The 17,830-nt window shown below is 45.4% G+C and overlaps 1 long non-coding RNA gene across 2 annotated transcripts in view; it reads left to right on the top strand.

The window, feature by feature from the left end:
- The first annotated feature begins 2,008 nt into the window (after positions 1 to 2,008).
- LOC141417430 (uncharacterized) overlaps positions 2,009 to 17,830 on the top strand; it is a 50,022-nt gene continuing 34,200 nt past the window's right edge. The window contains exons 1-2 of one of the 2 annotated variants that reach the window (XR_012441998.1): positions 2,009 to 2,094; positions 4,961 to 5,090. This is a non-coding gene — a long non-coding RNA (uncharacterized lncRNA). Of the gene's footprint in view, positions 2,237 to 4,960; positions 5,091 to 17,830 lie in introns of both variants that reach the window. The other variant, XR_012441999.1, reaches the window with a different exon arrangement.

Genomic DNA, 17,830 nt, shown 5'->3' with positions numbered 1-17,830 from the left:
CCTTCTTCAAGTGGTTCCTACCCCGTGGTAGCAGTCTGCAATTATGTAGGGATGGCAGCCATATGGTCAGTTCCATCTTGCCAATCGCTAGGGAAAGTTGTAGTTAAACTGTGGTTGGAGTACTCTAAATTAATATAGTTTTTATATGTGTTGTTTTCATTGCATTAATGTGTCAAGAATTAGATAAAGACTAGAGTGTTTGTGTTAAAGATCTGTTGTAAACTACTTAAGAATAAAAAAACTGCTAAGTCTATTTTGCCCCAAAATTTAGCCAACTGATCTGCTACTAAGAATAATGGCAAATAGATAGTTTAAGGGTGCACTCTGAATTAAGTAATGGTTTTGTGTGCCATTGTCTGTATTTTATGTGTGTCTATTAGTCTCTTTCCTATCAATGTACTTTTGGCCAATAAATTGTTACATTTTTAAAAATTCATATATGCATACTTAAATAGACATTTTTTTTGACATGCCTATGTTAAAACAATCTGTGCATGTATGTAAATGTCTTTAGGATAATTTTCAAACCACTATTAAAAAGTTAATATGTAAAATTGTTGTCTCAAAAGTTATCTAAATTCTTTTCCCAACCAGTTCTAACTATCCTCTGCCTTAGGAATAAAGAAAAATTTATAGTCTTAATCTGTTTCATACTGTCAGAAGTGTAATTTACATTCCGCCCTCTTTTATAATTGTGTTTATTAACTAATATGTTTTTATAGATTGTGATTGTATAGAAAAAAAGAGTAATTTAGGATTGCTTTTTTCCCTGGGTCTTCTTTTAAAGTATAAGGTTACTAAGAGTATGATATTTTGTTAAAAGCAATTTTATCTAAATTTGGAATTTTGTAGAGGTTTTTTCAAGAGCAAATTAAGGTCTTAAAACTTACTTACAAGTTTATGTGTGTGTGATTGAGTTGGCATAAGAATTTGCCAAGAGAAACAAGTAAAAGAGGCAAAAATTTATTAGGACAGAGTGGGAAAATGAGCACAGGGAGTGCTGCTGCTCTGATATGAGGGTTTGGACCAAGTTATACATGTAAAGCAAAGTAAAAGCAAAGCACCCTCCAGATGGGATGAAGGGAAAACTAAAGAAACACTATGAGGTCTCAAGCTTTTATTGTGATGTGTAAAAAAAGGAGGACTAATCCTAAAATACTGGGTTGTATGTCATTAACCCTCAGCAATTAAGCCTGTTATGTTTGGGCTCATGGATCTACATGCATGTCAGCAGAACCCTGCAATATGTCCCAAGCCATTCTGTTAATTAACATCAGCAGTTTACAGTGTGATTTCTTATCAACATCCAAGCCATAACTCCCAGCCATCAGGTTTCTTCCTTACCAATAACTTCTTGTGTTCTCTTGATTTTTATCAGGTTTTAACTACTGAGGAAACTGAGTTTAAACTAAGTAAAAATTCTTTTAAATGTTTCTAATATAGCTAGTGCCTTGTGTGTGTATCTAAATGTTGTATAAACAATTACAGAGTTGAAAGTATATAAGTTTACTAAATGTAAAAAACATAGCCCTCTTTTATCTAAGATGCACTGCATCTGAACCTCTTATTTATAAAAATGACCAATAGGATTTTTGCCATTTCTGTTATTTATGATCAATGTCATTTAGATGGGAAATACCATTTGGACATCCCTGCTATTTGGAACCTGGACTACACCTATTTGTCTTGGCTATATAAACATTGTTATACATATGATATATAACTGAGCATTAAAGGTAGGGGATATTTGAAATTATTGACACTGCATTCCCCTAAGTGGTGAGAAATGTAGGGATTTTTATTTTGTCAGTACTGTCCACCTGTTGCTTTTGATAGAGTAATAATGTCGCCATTTTGTGAATCGGCCAAAATGGCATACCTGCCCCTTAACAGAAACTCCCATGCTGTAAGACAGCCCCACCCCTGCCAGAGACTACCGCGCATGCGCTAACTTCCTTAACCTCCCCCTCTTATAAAAGCCACTCCTTACCCAGACTCTGGGCTGTGCCATCTTTTTCCCAGCCAGCCTGGCAGTTTGGGCCTGCCATTAACCTTTGCTCTATGGACGTGAGACTTTTCTTGTGAGCTTTCTTTGTGAGTGGCGTTTTTCCTAACAGCTTTACCTAACCAAAATTCAAGGTTTAAACTGTGATGCTATTATTGGCTCCTTTATATGCTAGATGTGTTTATGTTCTTCAAGTATTACAAGCCTTCTAAAATATCGAGTTGTAAAAAGGTATTGTACCAACCTCCTGTTTCCAAATTAAAACTGTTAGTAATGCTAGTCTTTTGCAAGTTTGTACATGTATTCTTAATTGTAATAAAAAAGCTTACTAATGCTATATACAATGAAAGTAATTAGACTGTTCTGTTGATTGCTAAGCTGTTCTTTAGAATTTTAACCATGGTTATTTTAAGTTTGTCATTGCAGTTCTGATCCTTCTGGAGCATTTACAAACAAGACTATGGAAAATGACTCTGACAAGTACTTATCTGTCAACTGAGTCAGACAATTTTAAGTACTGGTATCATTTTGTACTTGTAATACTTAATAACTGTTTTTTGTTGACATTTTAAAGCATTTTAAAGATGTCAGGACATTATCTATAGGACAGACAGTTTGAATTAATTAAGCCTGGTCTAAGAGCCACTTCTTTTAAATCTTTTTTGGCCAAAAAGGTCTCATTGGCGCTGACCTCTCTGTGGTGCTACTTCCCCTAATTGGGTCAGATCAGACTTTCCTGAAGAAAGTCACTCCTGGTAATGAGGAACCAAAATACCTACCTGGCAAAATCTTCAAAAGCAACTGTTCTTAATGGGACACATATATAAGCACATAGTATTATACACATCCATATATATTATTAAATTTATGTATTAGTATGCAATTCTTCATATATTCTCTCTCTACATATATATATTAATCTCCCATTGGTTCTGCTTATACATATTGCACACACACATGTACACACACAAAGAGATTAATTATAAGAAACTGACTCACAAGATTATAGAGGCAGGCAAGTCCTAAGATCTACAGGGTGAATTGGCCAATTGGTGACTCAGGAGAACTGGTAGTTTAGCTCCAGTCTAAAGTAAAGGACTGAGAACCAGGAAAGCTGATGATGTAGTTCCCAAGCAAGGATTAGCCTTTAGACTCAGGAAAAACTGATATTTCAGTTCAAGTCGAAAGGTATTCAGGCAGGGAGAATTCTCTTAGTTACAGTGAGCACATTACATTAGGAAGAGCAATCTGCTTCCCTTAGTCTACCTATTTAAATGATAATCTCATCCAAAAACAAATATCTGGGTAGCCCATGACCCTCTCAAGTGAACAAATAAAATTAACCACCATAGACACATAATAAAATATAAAACTCAATTCACTGTCAAAAAACAGAAGACATAGCTTACACAGACTGGAACCCATCTATTATCCCAAAAAACAAAGAAGGAATAGCTAACTGATGAATAACACAGATAAACCAGAATTGTATGAAGCAGTCTTCCCTTATGCCAGTGAGACCAATAAGAGGTAAAAATTAAAGGAAGGAAAGGGGCGAGAAGGAGAGGAAAAAAAAAAAAAAAAAAAAAAGCAACTGTTCAATCATCCTGAGTGAGGTTAGCCAGGCCCAGAAGACCAAAAATTGTATGTTCAGCCTCATATGCGAACATTTGATCAAGGGCAAACACAACAAGGGGATTGGACTTTGATCACATGATGAGATGAGAGCACAGAAGGGAGGTATGAGGATAGGCAAGAAACCCCCAAAAAACAAGATAACATTTGATATCCTCAATACAAAGGACCTAATGCAGAAACTTTAAAGTGACAGAGGCCAATAAGAGAAAGGGACCAGGAGCTAGAGAAAAGGTTAGTTCAAGAGGAATTAATTTAGAATGTAACACATATGGACAGGAAATCAATGTGAGTCAACTCCCTGTACAGCTATCCTTATCTCAACTAGCAAAAACCCTTGGTTCTTCCTATTATTGCTTATACTCTCTCTTCAACAAAATTAGAAATAAGGGCAAAATAGTTTCTGTCTGGTAGTGAGGGGGTGGGGGAGAGGGAGGGGGTGAGGGAAAGGAAAGGGGCAGGGGAAGGGGGGAGAAATGACCCAAACATTGTATGCACATATGAATAAAAGAAATAAAAAAAAAAAGCAACTGTTCACAGAAACAGTTTAAAAGAACTACAGTTTAAAAGAACTGCACAAACAAGGGGACTTTGTCTGGATTTAGATGGAGTTGATTATGCCAGACCTCTAAAAGTAACCAAAGCCAAGAGGTTTAAAAAGGAGGTTCATATGCATGTGCTATCTGGTATTAAAGCCTTCCAGGCTTCTGGCAAAAGGTAAATGCATGTCTTTGGCCAGAGTCTTCTGTTTAAGGAGCAGCAATATGACTGTTTCTACTGGATCCATGTATGTCCTTTCATAATTTATATTCATAGATTTGTTTACTCCCTCTTGTATTCTACCTTGTAATGTCGTTTAACTTCTATTTAGAGATACTGTGAGTCTTATTTCTGTATTAGACTGACTTGTACTTATGTTTATCCTCTAATTGTATTGGCTCCCTGGTACACCTGGCCCCTAATGTAGATATTGCCCCAATCAGTCCTTAACTGCCCCACTGAAGTGGCAGTCTGGACAAAGAGGAGTCATCCCCTTTCTAATTGGGTTCATTATAGTTACAGGTATAGACATCTATAAGAGAAGTAACCAGTAGACTCTCTGGCAGTTGTCATTATTTAAAATGAAAAATTAGGTCCTCTGACAGCTAAAAAATGGGCTTTATCTTTTTAGAAAAAAAGTGTCATTTTCATTACATAGCATAAAACTTAAAATTGTGCATTCTGGTTATTGCACGTAGCAGGGCCCCTTCTGAAGCTCTTGTTGGTACTCATGTTCAGGTTATGCATGCTAAACTTGTTAACCAGATTTCTCTCTTCCAGGATAAAAGCCTTTAGGGTCCAAATCGTGATGCACTAGTGCTGTTGACCTCTGCAGATGGACGAGATTCCCGTGAACAGCTTTGACTGGGCTGGATGGACAAAGATCTAGACAATGGACGTCACCTGATGAGTAAATGAGTCCTCAGGGATAGTGGGAGGAGGGCAGTATCCCTGTGAGGATGTTCTGCAGCCCCTTGCCAGCTCTGAAATAGATTCTGAACACAGAACTTCCTCCCTCAGCAAACCCCCCCCAATTTTTGGGGGGACATTGTCTCTCAGGGAGAAGTTGAGGCAGACCAGGGCATAGAAAAAAATCAGGATTCTTAAAACATATATGACTTAATATTATACTCTCTCTCTCTCTCTAAGCCTTCTTTTCAATTGTAAATATGTGCAGATTGGGGGATGGCTTAAACTATCACCCTAGCCCAGGGACGACCCAAAACCCTCCCTACTCAATTATTGGTGATCAAGAATTGCTCTGGTTTTCCCCCCTCCCATAGGTTAGCACAAGTTTTAAAATACCTGGAAATAGGAGGAGCTGTCTCTCTGCCTCATACCTGCCCCATCAAGTCTGTTTGTAATTTTTCCTCTTGCCTTTAGTAAACTCCATTACCTCCCTTACTACATCCATGTGTTCTGCCTTGATGCTTTCATGGGATAGAAAGAATCTGGATTTTCTGTTTATCAACAAATACAACGTAATCATTGAAGGAGAACACTGGCTTGGACAAAGTAGCTGTACTCAGGAAAACCTGATAGTCAGTTGGGTATCATATAATATGAATACTTATTAAAATGAAAGAGAAACCGTTGACTGAACAAAGTGGATTGGGAAACTGTTACTGGTGGGCTCTGATGATCCTCAGATAGTTACCAGGTCCTGGTTGAATGCCTTGAGGAATGAATTGAAGTAGGAGACAGTGTTGAGCAAAGCCGAAGTTTATTAAAGTGATAAGAAAGCTATAGTATACTGTCGGGGGGATGGTGGGCTCTGAGCAGGGAGTGGCTCAAGAGCCCCACCATCAGGGGTTTATCTGTCTTTTATGTGGTTATTAGGGTCAGGTTTGCAGGAAAAATCTGGGTGGTGTTTGCAGGAGGGGGCCTGGTAGTTGGCAGGTTTGACTGACAAGATCTTGTTACATAACAGGATATTCTGCACATGAACTTACACTGATTTCGGGTTTTTAATGATATGCAAGTAATATTCATGCCATCTTAAGTAAGGAAAATGACTGAAAAGTTTAATTAAGGACATTTAGTGCTATTTCTATGCATGATCTACAGTCCATGTGAAAGCTGATCCCTTGATCTCCCTCTCTAGAGGAAATAGCTAACCACCACGCAGATGCTACTGATCACAAAGTGGGCACTAGGATCAGTTAGGGGCAGAATATGGGAGGAAATGTCCAACTGACCACTTATAGTTTTTTGGCTTTTTTCTTTTGATGGGACTGGGGTTTGAACTCAGGACGTCATGCTTGCCAAGCAGGCACTATACTGCTTGAGCCACACCTCCAGTCCATTTGAGAAAACAGAACTGGAAAGGATGTCCTTTGCTTTGTGCTATGTATTTCTTTTTTGCTTTTATTCCAGGCTGGCCTCGGACTCGTGATCCTCCTGCTTCATCCTCTTTGTCTTGTTGATTACCAGCATGTGCCATCATGACCAACTGTGCTGTGTATTTCTAAGATAGAGTGGCTGTGACCCATTGGAGTTTTTATTTCACAAAATTCATAAGAAAAAATGAAAGTTTTTTTACCCCTATAGTTTATCTCTGTTAGAATATTACTTTCATCTTCTGCTGATTTTGGGTTTAGTTTGTTCTCTTTCTTGTGCATTTAAATAGGTATAAAGTTAGGTAGCTGATTTGAGATCTTTCTTCTTTTTTGGCAGGACTGGGTTTTGAACTCAGGGCTTCCCATTTGCAAAACAGGTGCTCCTCTGCTGAGCCACACCTCCAGCCCTCTTTGTTCTTTTTACTGTTAAGTGTTGGTGGTTATAAACTTAGTACTGATCTTGCTGCTTCCCATAACTTTTGGTATGTTGTGTTTTCATTTTCATGTTGTTAGGACCCGGAATCCTATTCCCCCGAGAGACAGAGAGCCAGGCGAGAATGCAATCAACAAAGCAGAGTTTATTGGGCTGGCTAGCCAGGGTCGAGCTCCCACACGGACACGCAGGACCGGTTAGGAAAACACGACCCTGAGCCTCTTTAGGGGAAATCTTATATAGACTGCGGTGGCATGCATATTTTCGTTATCAACATTGGGCAAGCAGGCAGAGCACATCTTGCGCGTACCTCACATCTTGCATGTACTTCACATCTTGCATGTACCCCCCGTTCACATTCCCCACATTCTATATGCCCTAACTGAGCCCTGCCGCATTGCTTATCTTATCTACATGGGATGTTTGGTACTGGTTTCTCCAACAAGGGGGTTGGGGCCCGCTGAGACCTCCTATTCCTTTCATTCCCCCCTTTTCTTACGGCCTAAATTGAGGAATCATTCTCAAGGGGATGAAGAGCCTGATATTGTTGGCGGAGGACCAGAAGTTGGATAGTATTAATTCGACTTTTGACAAAAGTCATAAGTCGGTTTAGAATCCAGGGTCCTATGGTAACAAGTAATAGGATGATTATTATTGGCCCTGCCAATGCAGATAAAAGGGTAGCCAACCATGGGGACTGGTTAAACCAAGACTCGAACCAGCTTTCCCCGGCCTCTCTTTCTCGTTTTCTTTGTTCCAGGCTCTTTCGAAGTTTAGACATGGAGTCACGAACAACTCCGGTATGGTCAGCGTAAAAACAACATTCTTCCCCTAGAGCAACACATAGTCCCCCCTTTTGGAGGAACAACAAGTCCAGACCTCGTCGGTTTTGAAGTACTACCTCAGACAGGGAAGTGAGGGATTTTTCTAGGTGGCTAATGGAGGTTTCTATTCTCTCTATATCTTCGTCTATGGCTGCACGCAGCGAAGACATCCCTTTCTGCTGGGTGGCCAAAGAAGCTATGCCGGTTCCTGCTCCCGCTAACCCTAGGCTGAGTAGGGTAGCAATAGTTACTGTGGAAATAGGTTCTCTCTTTTTCCTTTTTTCAACCATTTTTGTATTCCAGTATGAATATAGACTCTCTTCCGAATGATAGAGGATGCGGGGCAGCACAGTCACTATAACACAGAATTCTTTAGAGCTGTTAAACACCTTAGTTGATAGGCACGGGGTGAGTCCAGACCGCGAGCATAGCCACCACCCATTGTCCTTTGGAATTACTCATTTAATAGCATTTTCCCAGGTAGAACTGGCGTTAATAACAGTACATAAGTCCCATCTGTTCTTTGGCACTTTTCCTAAGCAGGTTCCTTGTCCGCTTACCTGCTGTATGGTCAGACCTCTCTTACGGTCTCCCCAGGAACATTGAGTAGGGTTTTCCTCAGATGAGGTATCGTGAGTGGTGTTTAGCCCTATTGCCTCATAGAATGGGGGCCTCACATCATAACATAACCAACAGGAGTTAGTCATGTTAGGGTTGGTGTGGTTTAACGTCAGGAAGGCAGCACCCACTAGCTCCCAGAGGGGGTCTTTAGATGCGGTCATGAGACTGGGCCTCACCAGGGGAGGGCTGGTTTCTGATGGTCTTGGAGTTGTAACATTAGCCCGGGCTATGGTTGAGGGAAGGTGATGAGCTGTGGGAGGTTGGGGAGGTGGCTTTACAAAGGGTGGCCTAAGTACCTTATTAGGGCCTATTGTTAGAGTAGAGACTGGTTGTTGCACACGCCGCAAAGTAAAAAGGGCTCCTGGATGATTTGTTTTGTAGAGTCTGACTCCCCAGGATTTACCCAATTCCCAATTCGTTGCCTTTTTTCCTAAATCAGTGAAATTTATCATAATGGGATTACAATTGGGGGGAGTTGGGCATCCCTTATTTATAGGTCTAGGTTGGTGGTATGTAATGCCAGATTGAGAGACTCTACTTAATTGAATAAGGTCCCCCTGTTCGGGGGGTGGCCACCATATATCCCCTGAGCTCTCACAACCCCATGACTTACAATAATAGTCTGCGATTCCTCCACATTTTTTTCTGTGGTTGGGTTGGGGAGCGGGGCAGACATAGAAGTAACTTTGGCGCAAATCCCATTGTCCCCTGCCAGTGAATAAGGCCCTTAAGTCAAAGTATAATTCTGGGAACCAGGTGCTGGGAGGGGTCACCTTGGAGGTCTGGTTAAGAATGTCTCCTGTGGACACATCTACAATCATCCAGGTCAGGTTAAAAGGTTGATGTGGATTTGTATGCCCCCAGCAAGTGGTGGACAGGGTTAGAAAAAGGAATAAAGTTACCGAGGTCCAGTATGAAGTTTGAGTTTGAAAAAATTTTCCTTGTGGTGGGACACCCTTCTTGTTGGCAGGAAGCCTTTCTTCATAGCTACCGGATCTGCTGGTCTGATGTGGGTGTAGTGGACCCAGGTGATAATCCCATTCTAGGAGGGCTGCGGAGCATCTGGAGTGTTCTCGTTTTTCGGAGCATCCCGTATCAGCCGGAGCTTGAGTGGGTTTGTTGGATGCTTCTGTGCGGACCAATTTTCCTGTTTTTTCTCTGGAGGGTGAGCCCGTCTTACATGGGAATGGTGTACCCATGCTGCAATCCCGTCGACCTTGAGGGCGGTAGGGGTAGTAAACAGTACAACATAAGGTCCTTTCCATCTAGGCTCTAGGGTTTTGGACTGATGCCTTTTAACCCATACCATGTCACCCGGGACTATGCCATGTTCCGGAGCCAGGTCCCTCTTAACAGCGTGGTATGCTTGAATTAAGGGCCAAATCCGTTGTTGCACTTTAGCTAAAGCCTGCAACATGGTCAGGTAATTTGGGGCCAGATCACCTAGTTCTGGGCTTAAGGTCCTCTGAATGATGGGGGGTGGAGCCCCATACAGGATCTCAAAGGGAGTTAGCCCATGGACATAGGGGGAGTTCCGGACTCGGAAGATGGCCAAGGGAAGGAGTGTCACCCAATCACCGCCAGTCTCTAGGGCCAATTTGGCTAAAGTCTCCTTTAGTGTCCTATTCATCCTTTCTACTTGCCCTGAGCTCTGGGGGTTATATTCACAATGTAGCTTCCAATTGGCCCCCATAGTCTGGGCTAGTCCCTGCAGGACTTTACTAACAAAAGCCGGACCGTTATCTGACCCAATTGCCTCGGGCACCCCATATCTGGGTATGATTTCCTCTAGCAAAGCCTTTGCCACTACCTGACTCATCTCCTTCTTTGTAGGAAAAGCCTCCACCCAGCCTGAAAAGGTATCTATGAATACCAGCAAATATTTGTACCCAAACTTTCCCGGTTTTACCTCAGTAAAATCCACTTCCCAACTTCTTCCCGGAGCCCTCCCCCGTTCCCGAGTACCTGTATGGTGCCCCTCCCTTCGTCCTGGTTTCATGATTGTGCAGCTGGCACAATCTTCCACAATTTGGTGGACTGCTATGGTCTGGTTCGGAAATCGGAGCTGCGCAGATGTCAACAAGTCTAGTAATTTTCTCTGCCCCAAATGGGTGGACTTATGTAAGTTAGCCAACAGGAATCGTCCGAGTTTTTCAGGCAGAATTAACTTGCCTTCCAAGTCGCTTTTCCATCCGTCTTCCCCTTCTCTAAAGGGGGAGTGGGCTCTCATCCAAGTGAAATCCTCTGTGGAGTACTCTGGTCGGGGGGGTAGCGGAGGGAGCTCTGGGACCGGCACGTCTATCGCCGCAACCGTGGAAGGTTGCCCTGTCTCCATGGGAGGACTCACCATTGCTACTCTCTTTGCTTCTTGATCTGCTCTGTTGTTACCGACAGCTTCCGGCGTCTTGGCAGACTGGTGGCCTGGGACATACATCACTGCCACTGCCTTCGGTTTTTCCACTGCCATTAATAGACGCTGGACTTCGGCTAGGTTCTTTAGATGTTTTCCTTCTGCTGTGCGGAATCCTCTTTCGCGATAGATGGCCCCGTGGACATGGATGGTACCGAAAGCATAGCGGCTATCGGTGTAGATATTGACTCGCTTTCCTTTTGCCCTCTCCAGGGCCTCTGCCAAGGCAATTAATTCCGCTTTTTGGGCTGATGTTCCGGGTGGGAGGGCGCTGCTCCATACCGTATTTCCTTCTTTCCCTGCCCTTCGGGCTCCATCTTGGAAAAAACTGCTTCCATCCGTGTACCAGTTTAATTTGCAGCCGGACAGGGGGGTATCCTTTAGGTCAGCCTGTACCTGTGTAACTTCGGAGAGGAATTCTTTGCAGTTATGGACAGGTGTCTGCAGTTCCGGGTTAGGCAACAAGGTGGCAGGGTTCAGGATTACGGGATCTGTGAATGTGATCCGAGGGGAATCCAACAAGAGCCCCTGGTAGTGGGTGAGCCTGGCATTCGTCATCCATTTCCCAGGGGGTTGTTTAAGGATTCCCTCCACCGGGTGAGGGGCCGTTACCCAGAGGGCCTGTCCAAAGGTTAGTTTATCGGCTTCTCTCACCAGCACGGCAATGGCCGCTATGATGCGGAGGCAGGGGGGCCATCCTGCCGCTACTGCGTCTAATTTCTTGGAAAAGTATGCCACTGGTCTCTTCCAGGGACCTAGCTGTTGGGTCAAGACTCCTTTGGCTACCCCCTTTTTCTCATCTACAAACAGAGTGAATGGTCTTGTAGGATCTGGCAAGGCTAAGGCAGGAGCCTGCAAAAGAGCGTCTTTTAGCTGATCAAAGGCCTGTTGTTCTCTCTCTCCCCAACTCCAATCTGGAGCTTCTTTGGTGGCCTCATATAGGGGTCTGGCTATTTCCGCAAATCCTGGAATCCAGAGTCTACAGAACCCCGCGGAGCCCAGGAATTCTCTCACCCCCCTAGTGGATGTCGGGGATGGGATAGCCAGAATAGTCTGTTTCATGGCATCAGTCAGCCATCTTGCCCCATCTGCAATCCGATAACCCAAATATGTCACTGACCTTTTACAGATGTGAGTTTTCTTGGCACTTGCCCGATACCCCAGCTCACCTAATTCCGTTAGCAGGTGTTCAGTAGCCTTGATGCACTCCTCTCGGGTTTCTGCCGCTAACAGTAAGTCATCAACATACTGTAATAGAGTGACTCGTGGGTGGCTCCGACGAAAAGGTTCCAGGTCCTGGCTCAGGGCCTCATTAAACAGGGTGGGAGAGTTTTTAAATCCTTGCGGCAGTCTGGTCCAAGTGAGCTGTCCGGATTGGCCCCCATCTTCTTGCCATTCGAAAGCAAATAGCGGCTGACTAATTTCTGACAATGGAATGCTGAAGAAAGCATCTTTCAAATCAAGGGTTGTATACCATACTTGCGAGGGGGGTAGGTGGCTGAGCAAGGTATAGGGATTCGGAATGGTGGGATGAATGTCCTCCGTCCGCTTGTTTACCTTTCGTAGGTCTTGCACAGGCCTATAGTCCCCGCTTCCCGGCTTTCGGACGGGGAGCAGAGGAGTATTCCAGGCAGACTGACAAGGTCGCAGTACTCCTTCCTTTATTAGCCTGTGGATATGAGGGGCTATGCCTCTTCGGGCCTCCTCAGGCATAGGATACTGTTTCACCCGAATGGGGAGAGCAGAAGCCTTCAATTGTATAACTACGGGCGGGAGGTGTTTGGCGAGGCCGGTTCCCGCAGTCTCCGCCCAGGCCGTGGGAAATCTTTTTACCCAATGAGTCATGTCCCCTCCTGGTTCCTGTTGACTCTCAAACAGACGATGCTCGTCAGCCAATGATAGGGACAAGACATGAATCGGGCTCCCTTCTCGATCAGTCACAATTATTCCATCTGGTTCAAAATGGATATGGGCCCCTATTTTGGTGAGTAGGTCCCATCCGAGCAGGGGAGCGGGGCTCTCAGGGACGACCAAGAAGGAGTGTGTGACCTGGTGTTTTCCTAAATTCACCTTTCTTTTGGTAGTCCATGTACATAACTGCGTACCGGTGGCCCCCTGAACAACACTTGTTCGTGCCTTGTTCAAAGGTCCATGTGCCTTGTTTAAAACCGAATATTGGGCGCCGGTATCCACCATGAACCCCATCGGCTTCCCCTCCACATGCATTGTTACCCAGGACTCGGGGAGGGGGTCTGAGCCCCGTCTCCTTCAGTCCTCTTCTCCGGCTAGGAGGACTCTGGCCTGCTCTACTGCTCGTTCCCTTTCCCTGTTTTCCCCCGGTCTCCTTCCAAACCCTCTTCTTCCCTTTAACTTAGGACATTCTCTCTTCCAATGCCCCGTTTCCTTACAGTAAAAACAGTGTTCCTTATCCGGGGTCCTGGCGTGGCCCCCTCCCCTGGGTTGGTCCCGGACACCCGCTAGGAAAATACGAGCCATTTCTCTCTGTTGCTTTCGGTTTTCCTTAGCCTGGAACTCCCGGTCCTCCTTTCTCAATTTCTCCTGGGCCTCCCTGTCTTCCTTTCTCTGTCTTTCCTCCCTTTCTTCTGGAGTTTCCCTAGCGGTAAAGACCTTTTCTGCTACCTGCAGCATTTCCCTTATAGTCATCTCCCCTAAGTTTTCCTGTTTATTGAGTTTTCTCCTAATGTCTGGAGCTGCCTGATTAATGAATGAGAGTACCACAGCAGACCGGTGGAGGTCCGCCTCAGGGTCAATAGGGGTGTACTGACGGTATGCCTCATAGAGGAGCTCTAAGAAACCGGCTGGGCTTTCGTTTTCCCTTTGAACGACTGCTTTCACTTTTGCAAAATTGGTGGGCCTTCTGGCGGCCGCTCGGAGACCGGCCATAAGAGTCTGGCGGTAGATCCGAAGACGCTCCCTACCTTCTGCGGTCCCGAAATCCCAATTAGGGCGGCGTAGGGGAAAAGCCTCGTCTATGGCCAGTTGGAGAGTTGTGGGTCTCCCATTATCCCCCAAGACGTTCTTCCTCGCTTCGTTGAGGATGCGCTCTCGTTCCTCCGTCGTAAAAAGAGTATTGAGCAGCTGATGACAGTCATCCCAAGTGGGACGGTGTGTATGCATGATGGACTCCAGGAGATCTATGAGACACTTGGGGTCTTCAGAAAAGGGCGGGTTCTGCGTCCTCCAGTTATATAGATCACTGGAGGAGAAGGGCCAGTACTGAAACTGTTGCCCTCCTCCCGGTCCCCCTTGGCCCACCATCCGGACTGGAAGTGTAGGGACAGTTTCCTCCCCCTGTGTTGATGAGGGGGGCCCGTCTTCCCCCTCCCTTTCCCGGATGCCTCGGGGGGTGAAGTCTTCGACCCATTCCTCCTCCTGCTGCCAGTCCTGTTGAGGAGGATGAGGAAATTTCCTCCTCCGGGGCACTGGCTTGGCCAGGGGGAGTCACGTATGGAGGCGGCCGATCTTCTTCTGCCCCTGCGAGGGATAGGTAAAGGGGGGAACTCTCTGGTAAGACCGGAGATGGTGAAGGAGATGCCCTAATTTGAGGACCGGTCAAGGTGGGAAGAGGAAGTTTTTCCTCCTCCTTTATGACCAAGGCGGGCGTGACTGGGGTTTTAGCCCCGGGGGCCGAACTGGAGGGGTGGGTCAGAAAAACTGTTAACCAAGGGGGAGGGTTCCTCACCAGATCCTCCCAAACCAAAATGTAAGGAACTTGGTCTGGATGGCCTCGATTGTCTGGCTGAAAAATGACTGCTTTAACCTTAGTGATCAGGTCTAGGGAGAGGGAACCTTGAATGGGCCACCCGACTCCAAAGGTGGGCCACTCTGCAGAACAAAAGGTGTCGAACTTACCTTTCTTGATGACCAGACCCGCATTTAAGGCCCTTTCTTTAACTTCTGGAAAGTGAGAAAGGATCAGAGACTTTGGGGTTGTTTGTCCCTGTCCCATTGTGGAAGGAGACTCAAACACCAAGAGAGATAGAACAAAAAGGGTAAAGGCAACAATAATTCCACACACACACAACACTCTCCAGCACTCGCTCGGACCGGTCCTTCTCTCACACTGGTGCGCACCCCATTCAACCTCCTCACCGTCCAACTGGGATATCAGGCCGAAAGGCGTCCACTTGACGGGTGGTCGGTCGACTAGCTCAATTAGTTCTTCACCTGGCGCCAGGGTTCCTAAAATGCTCGAGCCCAAATGAGAGGAAAGCCTCTCCCAATAGGACCCTGTGGTCCTCCTTGCGAGATTCCCAGAATGAATCTCCCTGGGGATTGGCCGAATCCCCGCCGCGGCCCAAATGGAACACTCAAGTTCCTCCAAATGAGGGTCTGGGATCCCCTCCCAACGCCTAGGACTTGGGATCGCCCCTGCTTTCTCGCAGGCAGGTTCTGTCTCTCGAGAAAATGAAATCTCGCTGGGGCCTCCAAATGTTAGGACCCGGAATCCTATTCCCCCGAGAGACAGAGAGCCAGGCGAGAATGCAATCAACAAAGCAGAGTTTATTGGGCTGGCTAGCCAGGGTCGAGCTCCCACACGGACACGCAGGACCGGTTAGGAAAACACGACCCTGAGCCTCTTTAGGGGAAATCTTATATAGACTGCGGTGGCATGCATATTTTCGTTATCAACATTGGGCAAGCAGGCAGAGCACATCTTGTGCGTACCTCACATCTTGCACGTACTTCACATCTTGCATGTACCCCCCGCTCACATTCCCCACATTCTATATGCCCTAACTGAGCCCTGCCGCATTGCTTATCTTATCTACATGGGATGTTTGGTACTGGTTTCTCCAACAAGGGGGTTGGGGCCCGCTGAGACCTCCTATTCCTTTCAATGTCTCAAGATATTTTCCAGTTCCCTTGTGCTTTCTTCTTTGATCCATTGGTTAAGAGTGTACTGTTTCATGTAAAAGCACCCCTTTCCTATGTTTCAGTTTCTGCATTTGCAGTTACCTGTAGCCAACAGCAGACTGAGGATGCTAAGTGAAAAGTTCCAGAAATAAACAATCCCCAAGTTTTAAGTTGTGCATCATTCTGAGTAGTGTTTGCCCAGGACACAAATCATCCCACTGTCCAGCAGCAGACTCCCACTGTCCCAGCTCTATATGACACTTTTCTGTAGACATTTAGCAGCCATCTTAGTTACTGATGCATGGATGACACGTGCAGGAATTTCAGGTGCTCAGGGTTCTTGAGCCTGCTCTGAGAATGAAAGCACAGACAGACTCTAACAGCAGAGGTCAGAATGATTTTATTTGTAGAGAATTTAGTTGGAGAAAAGCGAAGAGAAGGACTGCATATTGGGGAATGCAGGGACCCGGAAACTGGTGATTCCATGGGCATATTGGGGAATGCAGGGACCCGGAAACCGGTGATCCCATGGGCCAGGGTGGGGAGTGGGTTTTATAGCCTATTTTTGCATTGCCTGAGGGTGGAGATGCCTTTCAGATGCAAACAGGCATTTCCTAGGGAGGAGAAGTGTCTCCTTGACATCCTTCAGTCTGTCCTTCAAGTCCCCCCTCTCAGTGATCGCCCTAACTGCTGTTAGGGATAGGGATGACGAAGTCTGTTCAATAACTGCTTCCTGTTGACAGGGGGTGATGAAGGGGCCCACAGCATCAGGGCTGACCATGAGAGGGGTTGTCAAGGGGACTGCAGTAGTAGGTCATTTTCATCTCCACCAGAGGCATTTGTAGTTCGATGGATTCTAGGCAAGAAGAAACAAACTTGACAAGTAAGTTTAAAATGCAAGGCCCTAACACAAGCAAGAGAATAATGGCAACTATAGGCCCCAGAAAGGGTAGGAACCAAGTCCTGGAGGGGAGCCAGGATTTTATTTGGTCTCACACCTGTGTAGAAACCTGAGTTTTTAAGAGATTGCTCCTGGAGCCACTTAGCCTGTTGGAGAATGTAATCTGCACGTTCCTCTACAATGCCTGACGTGTTTATATATGTGCAACAAGAGGTATTGGCGATGGCACATACCCCCCCTTGTTTGGCCAAAAGAAAATCTAGGGCCAGGTGGTGGTCTATTACCATACAGGCAAGGGAAGACAAAGACCTTTGCATGTCCTTAATGGCAAGGCCTACCTGGTCTGAGGTGTCTTCTACCACTTTGGTTAGGTTTTTTGCAGTTACATGATTGGCAATTATCCCATAGCTGATTCCAGCAAGGGCTGCAACTAATGCTGTTATCCCTAAAACTATTAAAGTACCCTCCCTTTTATGCCTATGGGAAGCTGTTCCTGTTGTATTTAGCATTTCTCTTTTCTTCCAAATGGCTTCATGAGCATGCAGGATCAGGAAGGCATACTTAGAATCTATATAGATGTTTACTTTCTGTTCTTTTGACAGTCTTAGGGCTTCTATTAGGGTCACTCATTTTGCCAATTGAGCACTTGTATTAGGAGGAAGAGGACCTGATTTGAGGGTGCCAAGTTCTGTCACAACTGCAAACCCTGCATGTCTGACACCATTCTTGACAAAGGAACTGTCATCAGCCCATCTGTCCACACTGTGGGGTCTACTTGTTTCTCTATTAGGGGCAAGCAAAAGTACTTTCCTGGGGGTAAAAGTAGCTGTACCCCCATTTAGATAGAAGGTCTCACCCTAGCAGAGGAGTAGGGGTTTCTGGGACAATTAAAAAGGAGTGACAGAAATGGAAATCTCCCCAGGAGCAGGCTAACGGCTGAGTGAAATAACGCTCTAGAGGCTGGCCTGATATGCCTCAAACAGTAATTTTCTTGGAGGACCTGGGTCTGGGAGAGAAAGGAATAGCTGAGATGCTGGCTCCAGTATTGATAAGAAGGCTGACCTTGTGCTTAACCCAGGGCTCCTCTGCTTTTATGGTGGTTACAGAGCCTGGATGGGAGGCCCAGGGACCCGTTATTGGGTGGGAGGCTCTGGCCTCAGTTCCCAGGGGAACCAGGGACAGTGTGCCTTCCAATGTGTTCCCTGACAAATGGGGCAGGATCCCAGAGGTAGCTTTCTCTGGGG

The sequence above is a fragment of the Castor canadensis genome, chromosome 15, assembly GCF_047511655.1.
Source record: "Castor canadensis chromosome 15, mCasCan1.hap1v2, whole genome shotgun sequence".
NCBI lineage: Eukaryota > Metazoa > Chordata > Mammalia > Rodentia > Castoridae > Castor > Castor canadensis.
This window is presented reverse-complemented; position numbering and strand designations above follow the sequence as displayed.